Source organism: Notolepis coatsorum, assembly GCF_963971535.1.
Source record: "Notolepis coatsorum genome assembly, chromosome: 5".
Lineage (NCBI taxonomy): Eukaryota > Metazoa > Chordata > Actinopteri > Aulopiformes > Paralepididae > Notolepis > Notolepis coatsorum.
Window position 1 is genome coordinate 166,066,248 of NC_140169.1, and position 15,732 is coordinate 166,081,979.

The window sequence follows — 15,732 nt, forward strand, 5'->3', positions numbered from 1 at the left end:
CCACGCAAGCGCCTTCCTCACTTTAAGGTCTTGCTCGGACGAGTTGACCCACGAGCCCAGGTACTTGAAATCACCGACTTCCTTTAGAGCAGAGCCTCCTGTTGTCCTTAGAGGTGGATGATCCGGGAAGATGTTATACATTATGACCTCGGTTTTCTTGGCATTTAGCCTAAGGCCAACCTGCTATTGAATGTACTTAAATATCTAAAAGTACACATTCTACACGATGTATGTGTATCCATTGACCTCTATAGGTTATGTTAAAGTGGTATTGTCATAATCACGGCGAGAGCCTTCTTCACTCCTCCTCATCCTCCCCCCACATTCACCACGGAAGCCCCACACCTTCTTCACTCCTCCTCATCCTCTCCCACATTCACAACGGAAGCCTCACACCCATATATGGGCAGCACCCCTTCACACACTGTCAAGCTCCTCACTCCACACGGCTGTACCTCATCCCCTGATTCACATGCTGCCAGGCACCTCATTCAACACAGCTGTACCTCATCCCCTGATCAGCAAGACACTACATCTACTGGCAGATTCTGACCAGACCTCGTCGTGGTGTTATTCTAGTTACCTAGGTACGACGACTCAGCCTGAAGCGCTGCTGACCTGCTCTTGTGATTATTCCTTGTGTAGCAGGTATATATAAAATATACTGTTATGTATTCCACGAAGAATCCCTCCCTCACGTTTTATTATTTTTTATTCTCAAAGTCTTTTATTTTGAAATCGTCACTTCCTGCCGAAGTGACGTATTTCCCCTTGCGCTTCCCCCTTCACGCCAGATTGTCTGGGTGCTGGAAGGGGTAAGATGGTCGTTCAGTGTCTGTAAATATATCTGGTCTAAAAGAACGTATGATGGTTAAAATATTGTAAATAAGTTACCGGGCAATGAACCGGGTTATATATAATGGTAACTGTGTTAATAATGAGCAATTCTGTACTTGTTGTGATGTGGTTTAGCTGTGGTGGCGAACTGTTGTAAGGACACATGTGGTTGAGCTAGTAGTAATGGCTGAGCAAAGTGTATGAGGCCGCCCGGTCTGAAATGTGACCTGATATTCTCCCATTGCAGCATGTGAGCTGTTGACGCCATCTGCTGGCCAATGTTAAATATGTGCCTGTCTGGATGCAATAGTACCCAGCTGCAGCCGTTCAGACCAGCGCTTACAAGCCCCACACATACAAGCCCGCACATAGCAACCCCTCGCTTCCATTGGCTGATTTTGGTCACGTGATTTTGGGTCACGTTGCACGTTGCACTGCGGGATTGATTGATTGATTGATTGAAAACTTTATTAACAGATTGCCGTATGATTTGGGTCACGTTGCACTGCGGGATTGATTGATTGATTGATTGATTGATTGATTGATTCATTGATTGATTGATTGATTGATTGATTGATTGAAAACTTTATTAACAGATTGATTGATTGATTGAAAACTTTATTAACAGATTGATTGATTGATTGAAAACTTTATTAACAGATTGCCGAATGGGTACACGTGACCACAGGCCCTGATTGATTGATTGAAAACTTTATTAACAGATTGTAGAATGGGTACACGTGACCTGACCGATTGATTGATTGATTGATTGATTGATTGAAAACTTTATTAACAGATTGCAGAATGGGTACAGTGACCGATTGATTGATTGATTGATTTATTGATTGATTGATTGAAAACTTTATTAACAGATTGCAGAATGCAGTACAGCTCAATACACACAATTGTTAAGGGGATGCAGACCATGCAGTACTGTTACATTTGTGACATACAGTAAATATATACAAGGGGGAGGGAACTGTACATTTATGATGAATTGAAAATGGGGGACCCTGATGTAAACAAGACGGAAGTCTTTCTCTGGTCTGCATCCCCTTAACAATTGTGTGTATTGAGCTGTACTGCAGATATATTTCAATTGCCTTACTTATTTACATAAGTATTATAGGCCTACAGCAGTATTGTACAGACAGTCTGTGTGAAGTCTGTGTGGTTATCCAGCTGCACAAAGGCAGAGCAAGAGGCTCTACAGAGGGTGGTGATGATAAAGCCATGATAAAGACCTTCAATCAGCTGAAGGGGAATCCCTCCAAGCTGCTGTCAGCGCTACACACCTTCGGCCGCTCTGGTATCAGCCATGCATCAAAACGTGCACACGCACTCAGGCGAGTCGCTAACCGTGCTGGGCCAAGTATAGCGGCTCAACCCACCTCTGTTGCCCGTCGTAAAATGAAGCTCGGGGGTCGACGACGGCTCGCTGCGGGGAGGCCGAAGAAAAGTGTGGTGAGCACAGACCATCGCTATAGTTTCCCAACAGGAGTAAAGTCTGGAACGCACCACAGCCTGTCACAAGCAGTAGAGATGTGTCGTAGCAATCCGAAGTGACATTGACCACCAATATAGCATGTACATAAAGACCCAGTGCCTCATCCGTAGCTAATATTGCACTACCACAGGACCTAGCATGTCCTACCATGCTCTGTAAATAACTTATGTACATATACCGATATGCCCTACTCTGTTTACTTGTTTTATTGCACAATGTCGTTCTATTGGATTCTATTATATGTTATTACTATTGTATTATGCACATCTTTGCGGGCACGACCACCCGCATTTCATTTTTTTATTTTATTTTTTTTTTTTTTGCACAAATCTCTCCAATATTCAAAACATCTCTTTCCACATCACCATATGCAACTTCCAAGATTTGCCTTTTTCTTTTTTGTAAGAACATACAAAACATGTAAAGGACTCATACAAATACATTAACAACTGACATGGAAAATAAAAAAGACTTACGAAAAAAATAAAAATACTATACTATACATTGTGCGTATACATCCCTGATATATATACTTTGCATGTAGACCGATCTACCTGCGAGCAGGTATGTGCTGCATCCTCTATCGGGATGCCACCCTTCTCCATATTGCATGTGAGAGAAAGCGTCCCAGACACATGTAGGTGTGCATGATAGCATGCATGCATGTGTGTCTCCAACATATGTATGTGGGTACGTGTATCACGTAAGCATGTGTACATGCCTCACATGTGTGTGTGTGTGCATCTTCCAGGTATGCGACTGTACTCCTATCTCTTGTGTGTGTCTCGTATCCATGTGTGCCTCCGCCCCCTATGTGAGTGTATATCTCAGGTGTGCATATATATGTGCGTCTCAGCTACGTATGTGTGTGTCTCCTATGTACATGTATATCCCCCATATGTGTCAGTGAGAGCCTATACCTCAACTATGTGTATATGTAGGTGTGTGTATGCCTATTTCCTATAAGTGAGTATGTGCATGTATGTGTGCCCCTGACATGTATAACTTAGCCTTGTGCATATGAGTGTGTGTAAACCTATTATGTACACATACGAATATGTGTATCCTAGATACTTGTATGCGGCTAAACATGCGCATATGAGAGTGTGATAGAGACAGTGACCATTCCATAGATATACCATCCGGACATAAAATCCATGTACATACATATATAACACATTATAAAGTACAAGTACCATCAGATCAGATCCCCTTTTTCATATTCATCCTTGATATCATTGTAACCCCACCTTAATCATTTGTCCCCAGACCGTTCAGTCAGGTGTAGAAAACTGTCCCATAAACGTGTATGCAAATAAACAACTTGTGACAAATAAAACTCTTGACTTGACCACCAGCCTCTCTATCTAAATGTTATATTGTTAACTGTCTAGTTAGGCATTAACTGTGTTAATCTAAATGTTATATTGTTAACTGTCTAGTTAAGGCATTAACTGGGTTAATTAATCTAAATGTTATATTGTTAACTGTCTAGTTAAGGCATTAACTGGGTTAAGTGGGGAGTGCGTCATGGTACAGTTTCAGTAAGTGGGGAGTGTAAACAAGTTGAACGCGTCACGTGAAATAACGTTACGTGAATAAACATATAACGTTACAATGTACAGTTTCTGACAGCTGGCTGTGTTGTGAAATGTGCATAACGTTATGAATAAACCGCGAAGTCACGCGAAATAACGTTATAAACGCGAATCTGGTAGTATATTTATTTGTATCTTCTTGAGATGATAACATTACATCCGCATTTTACCGCATGGCGAGCTAAACCAATCAGAGAGGGGCTTCGCTCAACCAATCAAAGAGGGGGCTGCAGAAATGGAGCCCAACCAATCAGAGAGGCGTCTGCAGAACCTCAGCCATTGGGTGGGACCCAAATCACGTCACCAAAATCAGCCAATGGAAGCGAGGGGTTGCTATATGCGGGGCTTGTATGTGCGGGGCTTGTAAGCGCTGGTCTGAACGGCTGCAGCTGGAAGCATCTCTCTGGATGTCCCAACAGGTAATTTGAGATGTCTTATTGTTTATTTTGTATTATTTCATTGTATTGTTTCATTTTAATGTGATATTTCAGTGGATGATTCTAAACGCCAGATTGTCTGGGTGCTGGAAGGGCATGTGAGCTGTTGACGCCATCTGCTGGCCAATGTTAAATATGTGCCTGTCTGGATGTCCCAACAGAAATAAATGCTGAAAATGGATCACGGCCTGTCTTAACTTCACATACACGACCGACATTAAAGAGAGTGGCCTTAAACCAGCTACACTTGCTCTAATCTTGTTTCTCTTGTGCCCAGGACCTCCGCTCCAGTGCACCTCCCTGCCTGGACATCTCGTGCTGCACAAGGAGTGCTCCTGCTCTCTCTCGACACAGACCTGTGTCTTCTGCCCACAGCTGCACTGGGAGTGCACCTGTCCTCATCCCCGCAAGAAACATTCCCAATAACCGTCTGTTGCACATTCCTGCCTGTTCAACTGTCTGCTTGGGGAATATTATTAAAACACCCTAAAACGCTCCATTCTCTCTTCTCCTGTGTTCAGCTATTGGGCTCTGCCTAAACCCATTCTCACAGATATGTGGTCCAGTTATACTGCTCTGATTAAAGGTTGTGTTAAAGTGGTATGTGGTCCAGTTATGCTGCTCTAATTAAAGGTCATGTTAAAGTGGTATGTGGTCCAGTTATGCTGCTCTGATTAAAGGTTGTGTTAAAGTGGTATGTGGTCCAGTTATGCTGCTCTGATTAAGGTTATGTTAAAGTGGTGTGTGGTCCCGTTATGCTGCTCTGATTAAAGGTTATGTTAAAGTGGTGTGTGGTCCCGTTATGCTGCTCTGATTATGTCCTCTTGAAGTTTGGGCTTCAAATGTGAAAGTATATAATCTTCATAATTCTTTGATTTTGTATATTATGTTTTCTATGCAAAATCCTTTTCTTCAAAGTAACTAGAAAACATATGTTTTCTATGCAAAATCCTTTTCTTCAAAGTAACTAGTTAAGAGAGTAAAAGTATGAAGGTCCCTAAAATGAAAATACTCACAAATGTACTTAAGTACAAATACTTTCCACCACTGCATATATAAGGTATATTGTTTTAAATGGTATGTTTTAAGTGTTCCTCCTTCTCTCTCTTCTTTACTGTATTGTTTTGAAGGCAGCTCTGCACTGGTTCACAAACAACGTCATACACATTAAACATTAGAACTCTAAATGTCGGGCGGTCGGGTGGCGTAGCGGAGATTGCGCTCGTCACCAATGCAAGAGGCTGCGGTCTCGACTCCCAGAGTCAGCATTGCCCTGCGGCTTGGGCCGGTCGTCATACTAACTCGTTTGGCTGAGTTAGGGGGAAGGAAGTCATGGGTGGTAATCTGGCGTTGTGGACAGCGACACCTACAGGTCAGGTCTGGGCACCTGCTCAGCGAAAGGCAGGAAATGGTGAAGGCAGCGTGACCTCCCACGCGTTACGCTTCACCAATGAGAGTCCTCGCTGCCAGGTGAGAAGAGAGCCACTGGCTGTCTCCACATGTGTCGGAGGAAGCATGTGGTGGACTTCAGGGTTCCCTTGTACCGACCAGTAGGAGGAACATGCGCACAACAACCAGGTAGGGGAGGGGGGGAATTGGCATAGCGACTAAATTGGGACGGGGAGAAAAATAGAAAATCAGGCAGAGAAAAAGAGGATATATATATAAATAACTCTAAATGTCAAGTAAGTAAATACTGTGCCTACTCACACACACACACACACATACGCACTTCCTGCTATGACATCATATCTGAGAGGCTGCCCTTTTAAGGAAATGGCCTAAACGACTCAATGGTCTATTCTGTGATCATAAGAGCGGAAGATGGTAGATGAAGAAGGCTTTGATGTCGGATGTCCTTCTTTATACCTTAGTATTTAAACTTGTCTTGGCCACAGCACAAAGAAATCTGAAAGAAGTTGTTTTGAGGACCTATCACCTGTAGCCTATGCCACTTCCTCTTCCATGGCAGGAGGAAGTCAGAAATACATGTTTGGTTGGTATCCTCTACCAGGCCACAAGACCTATGGTAAAGCAATTAACCTGGTTACCCTGTAAAAAAGAAAACTGTGATTTTATATGTCTGCACTTTATGTGCTCATTTCATGTCTATTCTACTTATTGCACTGCATTATTGCACTTTGTGTGCTCATTTCATGTCTATTCTATTCTACTTATTGCACTGCATTTTACTCTGTCTATTATATCTTACTCTTTTTATTATTGTCTATTTTTTTAACTGAATCAAACCATACACAAGGTGGCCTGTTGGGATGTTAGATCCTAATGTGAACACATTTGATTTGATATGTCTGCACTTTATGTGCTGATTTTATGCCGGTCTTTTTTCTGTTGTGAAGCACTTTGAGCTGCAGTTTCTGTATGAAAGGTGCTTTATTATTTATAATAAAACGTTTTATTATTATTATTATTATTATTATTATTATTATTATTATTATTATTATTATTATTATTATTATTATTATTATTATTATTATTATTATTATTATTATTTTTTTTTTTTTTTTTTTTTTTTTTTTTTTAAACAAACATATAAACAAACATGACAACACACGATAAGATATAGAAGCATTATTAACAGTGCACATCCAATGAAATCACCATATAGTTAAATGTCTTATACAGGATATACCCCCAATACCTGCTATCTAATACCCTACACACATATGCTCTAGCTCGTACCCCCCCCCCCCCTCCCGGACCCCCCATTGGATAATCCATCCATTATCCCTCACTCCTAACCAGACACTACCATTATATTATTATTATTATTATTATTATTATTATTATTATTATTATTATTATTATTATTATTATTATTATTATTATTATTATTATTATTATTATTATTATTATTATTATTATTATTATTATTATTATTATTATTATTATTATTATTATTATTATTATTATTATTTATTATTATTATTATTATTTATTATTATTATACTATGGTCGCCAAAAACGCTGTACCACGTCATTCCCCGCCATGCTCATTCTGCCAAAGACGCCGTACCATGTCTTTGATATCAATATTTCAAAAATCTGTGATCGAAATGTGATATTTCTCCCCCGGAGACTTGAGATCTACTGTTGATCCCCTCTCAACTCTCCAACGGTTCAAGAGCGCCATCTGGTGGCCGATCGGCGGATCGCCCAGAGCGGAAACAGGAAATGGAAGCTGGTGCTCATTCCAATTCGGTCCGATCACTCGGTAATAGTCCCAGGACTCGAGCTAGACACAACGGATAGCAATCCGTTACCATTAACTCGATAAACAACATGATTTGGACGTATATACTATTATACAACCTGGAAATGGATCGCATATTTCTACATCCCATAATAGGAATATTTCTGTTCCACGCTCATCGCCCAATGCTATGAGGAAGCTACGGTAAGATTCAGCGTTATTTTTTAACGTGTTCGATACTAACTGCTCTAATGATCATATCACCCACACTAGATGAATCATCTAACATTGGCCACGGAATTATAAACGACCCCCCCCCCATCCGGTCAACATCAGATGATCAGTAGTAACTTCTAGAAGCACGTCCATTTGACATTTTTTATCTCGCGCAGATTTCTATCAAACTGTATTTGATCATCAATATAATGCATTTGGGGCTATAAATCACGTTCTGGAAAAAGCTGCAGAAAACGATAAAAACATACTTATACTTTAGACCGTATTTTAGTATGAATATGTGAATGAAAAGGTATAACGTTGCTACACCCTGAACAATAGATACTTGATGTTGAATGGGCCATAGTAATGTCAATTTAGCAATACAATTTAAAAAGTTATAGCCCTGCAAAGAAGGGGAACTTCTCCATAGACCATAGGTGTCAAACTCATGGCCCGCAGGCCAAATGTGGCCCGCCACCTCATTTGATGTGGCCCCCCAAGAGCTCTGGTAATTTTTTTTTTTTTTTTTATTTATTTTTTTTTTAACATTAATCCTGGGTTAAAAAATAGCGGCGTTAAAATAATTGTGGGTTAATGCGTTAATAAAGCTTTAACTTTGACAGCCTTAGTTATTACACATTCTTACACATACATGTATGTTGAACATCTGAGGTATTGATGAAGTAACAAAGGAAAAAAGCCAAAAGCACTTACTCCTCAGACATTCTTTGACAATTTTATAGCCCAAAATACAAAAAAGATCCAGGCGGAATAGGTAACAAAGGGTTGAAGAAATATTGTCTGAACTGTCAGATGCAAACTGGCTGTGTGACATAACCGAGCATCTCGCTCAATTGAATAAGAAGCTGTAGGGACGCAAACAAGTCCCACCCAAAACTTGACCAATATAGTTGTGAACTGAGACAACCCTTATTTTGTTATTTTTGAGTACAGTTACAGTTGTGTGTTCATGCAGACACATAATAGCAATTTAATTACAAATTTGACAAACTGCATCCCCTTAACAATTGTGTGTATTGAGCTGTACTGTACTGTACCCATTCTGCAATCTGTTCATTAAAGTTAATTAAACTATCTTCCATTAGTTGGATGTATGGCCTCTGCAAGGTTGTGTGCAGCCATTTTATTATTATGTAAAGTATTATTATGTACAGTATTATTATGTGTACAGTGATACAAGTATGAATACACTATGGTAGTAAGCCATACCGGCCAGTGGTTTAACTAATAATAGTAGGTATGGGACATATACAGATATATATAGTACAGTGCACAGAGTGGGTATGTACAGGTATGCAAATGAGAATATATGTTGTTATATAATACAGTTGTTATACATATAAAATGTATAACAGGGTCCAACAACAAACAAAAACAATACATTTATTAGAAATGAGTAAAGTTCAGTTCATAACGATAAGGTAGCACAAGCCAAAAAAGAGGATTCTGAAAATAGAGACCGCACATGAATCTTACCATTCTGTGTTGTGATTATATTCAGCCTGCCACACTGACTCTTTCAGTCTTTATTGATGTCTTTATCTTATCTGATTTGTTTTCTCCCTCCAGGGTTTAGTAAAGGTCTGGATGACTGACCGGCACCAAGGCACAAAGACACTTGTTTCTTCCTCCAGGGTTTACATTTACATTTAATCATTTAGCTGACGCTTTTATCCAAAGCGACTTACAAGTTTTGTACAACAAGACAGCAGGAAGGGTACAACTCTATCAGCTGAGTAACATCAAATGTTCATCCAAGTGTTGAGTGCTACAGTGTAGGTTAGTATATTGGGACAAGTGCATGACAGTAAGGTTAGTTAGGGTTAGAGTTCTTTTTTTCAGATAATGATTGAAGAAGTGCGTCTTTAGTCGCCCGCGAAAGATTGGACGGGTTTCGGCTGTCCTAACTGTGGTGGGAAGTTCGTTCCACCATTGTAGGGCAAGGACCGAGAATAGGCGACTTCTCTTTGATGACCCTCCCGGAGCTCGGATAGGAGTAGGTCTGAAGCGGCCAGATACATATGAGGTATATTACCCTGGGTGAGTGTCTGATGATTCATATAAGGTATATTACCCTGGGTGAGTGTCTGAGGATTCATATAAGGTATATTACCCTGGGTGTTGTGAAGGGCCAGATTAAACCGAATATATATATTTATTTATATATATATATTTAATTGTATTTGTATATTCTCTAATATTCCCTGATATCCCTTGTATATTCCTTGTACAATATGCATTGAATATCCATGCTAGCCTACTGAACATCCCATAATAGTCTCCATTCTACTATTGGTCGAGACCTTGGTGCCAGGCTGCCATACCCCTCAGACCCAGTTAAAACGTACCGCTCAACATGTACGAACAAGTCCTAGTTCCGCGTAGGAATTTGGCTACCGCACCACTAATGGGACTATTTGTTCATAGTGCGTATATATACTGCGCTACTAAAGTAGGACTTTCTTTTCAGTCCAGTTTCTTACCCTCCAATAGAGTCACAGACGTAAAGCCTCCCCGCGACGCCACGTGTGGGAGTAAGGCCAAGTTCGCCTACCATCGGTATTGAGACATCGTGTATATTAATATTTGAATAGTCATATTTGGCACTATATCGTCGAGTTGGACGTAGTCTATTAAGCTAATAATAGTCTGTTAATATATAGTGCTTCGTGCGGTGAGAATACTACCGTAGTCAGTACCCCATCGTTTCGGGCAGAGAACTGGCTGCTTACCCAGGGTGGTTGACCCTATGTGAAGCTGCACCCGAGGAGCCCCAGAGCCGACGAGCGAGTGGACCTGTATACCGGATTATTCTACCGACGACAGCCCGCCTTCCCAGGCACGGATTATGCTTTGGATACTTTGATTATTCCATGGATAAAGACCCCCGACACTGCCGTGTGTTGGAACCCCCCCCCCTGGAGAGGACGCAAGGTGAGGAGACGCTCTGCAAGACGAGGTCTCTTCACGTCTCTCCCCCGTGGACCGGAGAGAGCCGGCCCACAAAGAGTCCACCTGCTTTCATCTGTGGTCCAAGGATCGCCGGCGCATTGAACGGCACTACAGTGGGTTCACCTGGGATACCCTTGGCCGGACGAGGCAGCTGGATTCTACCCCCCCCCCCCTCCTACTCCTGTCGGCTTACAAGCGACCGGATTAACCCCCTCTAGTGTATCCAGCCTATAATCATTAAAGTATCATTGCTGTTATTCCTTAACTATTCCAGGTCGTATATTTACCACCTGCGCCTTCAGAGATTGGACATTCTCTATTGATATACCGACGAATACTCCTTGCCATAAAAGTGCATACTATTTCAATTCATAAATGTAATTAAGTGATTAAGTGCTTATTCTACACACCATCGCTGTGTAGGAAATAAAGACCTGTTTCTAATTCGTACATTTGTGTTGGATCCGTTTCATCTACGTGAGAGTGTTCATGATAATATATTTATGCCGTGTACTGGGTGGCCGAATATTAAGTACAAAGGTAGTGGTAGTAAGTATCATATCTAGTAATACAGTCAGGGAATTGTACCCCTCAGTTACAATTGGTCCTTCGAGCCGGATGGTAATTAGTGTAATATTAATATAGTGTTATTAATATTGAAATGGCCTATGATGAACACTCCACGAAACGATCCTCCTAACCAACGCCCGCAGCGCGAACGACGGCTCCCTCAGTACTTAGAGGCTTACGCTGTCAGTCAACAACCTAGTCTTCTACTAACAGTAAACGCGGTAAAACTAGAAAGTAAAAGTATGTCTAACCCCAACGCCCAGACTACCCCGACCATAGAGGCCCCTACAGGCTCTAATGTAACTGACCAAGTTCACGGTGGGGACCAGTGGGAACCAGACATGACTTCACACCCCGCCAGTACTGAAGAAGTAGTCCCCGATGAGTCCCGGGAGGAATACAACGCTACCGAGAGAGAACTCGGCACGGAAGAAGACGGGGAGAGCACCGTGGAGATAGAACTCCAAGGCCCCGCAAGGAGTACCCCGAGGGAAGGCTCCCCTATACAACCGCCTTCTCCCAGCGAGGCAGAGAGGACCCTACAGCAGGCCTTCCTCATCAGCCTGAACGCCGCTGCTGAACGCGACCGACTGCAGATCCAGCAGCGAAGCGAACACGAGCAGATACGTCTAGAAATAAGACGCATTCAGATGGAAGAGAATGTGGCCCGAGAACGAGCCGGTGCTCAACGGGACGCAGCGCGCGACAGACAGCAGTCGCAACTAATAGAACAGCTGATCAGACGGACAACACCCTCTCCCTCCGCCAGAGGCTCCAGGAACTCGTCTAGACACACCTCCAGGGCGGCATCCCCTAGCCGAGTAAACAACCCTGAACTTGACCAACAGACGAGGTCTATACCCCCCACAGACCACCTCCCCCCACCGGTCCAAGCGAGACCTAGCAACCGGGAAGGAGCAGCATATCCTGTGGAGAGGCTAAACCAGAGACTACAAGCACTGGATGACCTAACTGAAGACGAAGAGGAAGAGGAGGAGAACCACGCCCGAAGACAGCACAGTACTCTACCGGACCAGGAGGTCCGGTACAGCCCAGGCTATACTCCCGCGGAGCTGCGCTACAGACCCCCGACTCTATACACGGGTGAGCACGACCCGCACCGAGGAACAGCACCTGGACAAGCGGGCCATGGTACACTGCCGGTACCAGCCCATACCAAGGAGCGGGAGGAGACTCGCCTAGGAGGCCTCTCCCCCAACGCTCGCCGATGTATCCACAGTCAGCGTCATACATTGGCACGCCTATGGTACCCGACTTCACCCAAGAGAACCGGGCCCAGTATACAGAACTCCGCATGTGTCTGGAGACCATGTTGGTGGATGTATTGGATGAACGCCACAAATACGCCATCCTACTGCAGCACTTAAAGGTGCCCCGCGCACATAATATAGCGCTCGCCTACGCGACTTCCACCACCCCATACACAGCAGCGCTGGTAGCATTGGACCAGAGGTATGGGCGCATATGGGATTACGTGATCCAGGAGATCCGACACATCGACCGCTTACCCCCAGCAATAGACAATCGAGCACTGGACGACCTGTCCATCAGAGTGCAGTCCCTGGTAGGGATGTTGGGAGCGCAAAGAGAGAAGGGGAAGTATGAACTTTACGCCAACTCAAATGTGGAAAGGATTCTGGAGAAGCTGCCGCCCGCTCGTCAGGAGCGCTTTAGGCGGCAGAGGGACCACAGAAACCCGAATGGCCCCGAACCGAACCTCCTCGATCTAGCAGACTTCCTGGCGAGAGAAGTCAGCAGCCTACGGCTAGATACATTCGGACGGAGCACCCCTGGCTCCAGAGAAGGAACCAGACGACTAAATGATGGAAGAAGATCGGTGACTGTGATGCACCAATCGGAGTCAGTACCGAGCAGCAGGAGCCACAGCACCCCCTCCAGAACGGAGAAGTGGAAGATAGTGTGCCCCTACTGTGAGAAAGAACACTGGCTAGCGCAATGTGACTCCTTCCCCAAGCTGAACGCGGAGGAAGCAGGTCAATGGATAAAGTCCAACAAGCGCTGTTTTCGCTGTGCGCGCTCACACATGGCAGTCGAATGCCGCTTAAAGAAAAGGTGCACCAAGTGCGATGGAGCCCATCTGGACATACTTCACGACAGTAACAGACGGCGCCCTTCACCTGCACCATCCAGCCGCAAAGCGAGCGTCATGTACATCGATCCCGCCAGCAGCAGTGGAGCCCGAGTACTCCTAAAAGTAGTGCGTGTGACACTAAGCTACCAGAATAAAGTCCTGGACACTTACGCCGTCCTCGATGACGGGTCAGAGAAGACCCTGCTGCTCGCCTCCGCTGCGGCCCAGCTAGGGCTGCGGGGAAGCGAAACCCAAATGACAATTCGGACAATAAGACGAGATTTGAAGACGATAAAGGGCGAGAATGTCTCATTCTCTATCGCAGCAAGCGGCCAGCCTGAGCGACGGTACCAGATTGCAGACGCTTTCACCAGCCAAGAAATAGGACTGTCGCGGTACACATACCCCGTCGCCAAGCTGATGGAGAAATATGCACATCTGCGCAAGTTACCGATCCCGCTCATAGACAATGCTATGCCGACCCTGTTGATAGGCTCCGACCATGCAGACCTCATTGTCCCGATAGACCGGGTTCATACCGGACCCCGAGGCTGTCCTGCAGCAGTCGAGACCCGTTTGGGATGGACTCTCCAAGGCCCGCTCGCCAAATCTCTCAACCGAAGTACAGCCACTAGATGTCTCCACTCCCGAGTCACAGAGGGAGAAACCGCACTCCTGCAACACGTAGAGCGGCTATGGACCTTGGAACGAATGCCCTTTAAGAACGGAAAGAAAGACATTCGCTCTAAAGATGACATTTACGCAATTCACCTCCTCGAGACAGGGACCAAGAGAGTCCCGGTCAACGGCGTGTTGAGATACGCCACGCCACTCCTGCGGCGAGAAGGAATGCCTACTTTCCACGCCAAGACAGACGCCATAGAACGGTACCTGCTGAACACGGAGCGGCGCTTAGCCAAGAACCCCGCCCAAGAGGGTGTATACCGCGCTGAGATTGAGAAGCTCATCACAGCGGGACACGTCACAAAGATGGACAGTAAAGAGGCTGACCAGACCACTGAATCGTGGTACGTGCCCCACCACAAGGTCCATCACAACGGTAAAGACCGCATAGTATTTAACTGCAGCTACCAGATCGGATCCCAAAATCTGAATAAAGAGTTACTGCCCGGTCCCACACTCGGCCCCTCCCTACTCGGCGTTCTACTCCGCTTCCGCCAGGAAAGGGTGGCCATCAGCGGGGACATTAAAGGAATGTTCCTGCAGGTGAGATTAGTAGAGGCGGACAAGCCCCTGTTACGGTTCCTATGGAGAGAGAAGCCAGGAGATGAGCACCCAGCCATCTACCAATGGGAAGTCCTCCCCTTCGGAACGACGTGCAGCCCCTGCTGTGCGACATTTGCACTACAGAAACATGTAGCAGAGGACCCAGCAGCGGACGAAGAGGTCCGACACAGCGTAAAGAACAGCTTCCACGTAGACAACTGTCTACAAAGCCTTTCAACCCAGGAAGAAGCCGAGGCTCTCCTGATTAAACTCCGCGCCTCATTGATCAAAGGCGGCTTTGATCTCAGGCAGTGGGCCAGCAGCGATCCGCAAGTACTGCGCAGCCTCTCCTCCGAGGACAAGGCAGCCAGCAGCGAGACCTGGATGGCTACAATCCCGGGAGAAGCCCAGGAGATGACCCTGGGATTGGTGTGGCGATTCAAAACAGATTCGCTTCACTACAGACACAAGCCCCTGACTACGGAGCAGGGAAGGCCGGCGGCGGCGCCGACCACCAGACGGAGTGTGTACACAACACTCGCCCGACAATATGACCCGCTAGGATGTATTCTACCGTACACCACCAGGGCAAAAATGATTGTACAAGCATTGTGGGACAAGGACCAGGGCTGGGACGACCCCATTCCCGCACACCTTGCATCCACCTGGAGAGAGTGGGAGATGGAGCTCCACTCACTCCCAGGCGTTAATATGCGCCGAAGCTACTTCCCACCCACGGTGAGGCCAGAGACATGTAAAATGGACTTACACGTCTTCAGTGACGCCTCAGAGGTCGCATACGGATCAGTAGCCTACTTGCGGGCCCAAGACCAGGGGGGAGAGATCTACACAGCATTTGTCCTCGCCCGCTCGAGAATAGCCCCACGCAAGCAACAATCTATCCCACGTCTAGAGCTCTGCGCAGCCCTAGCCGGAGCGCACCTAGCCACGCTCATCCAACGTGAGCTCACCATACCGGTGTCTAGAACAATCCTGTGGTCAGATTCCACGACGGTACTCGCCTGGATCAAATCGGA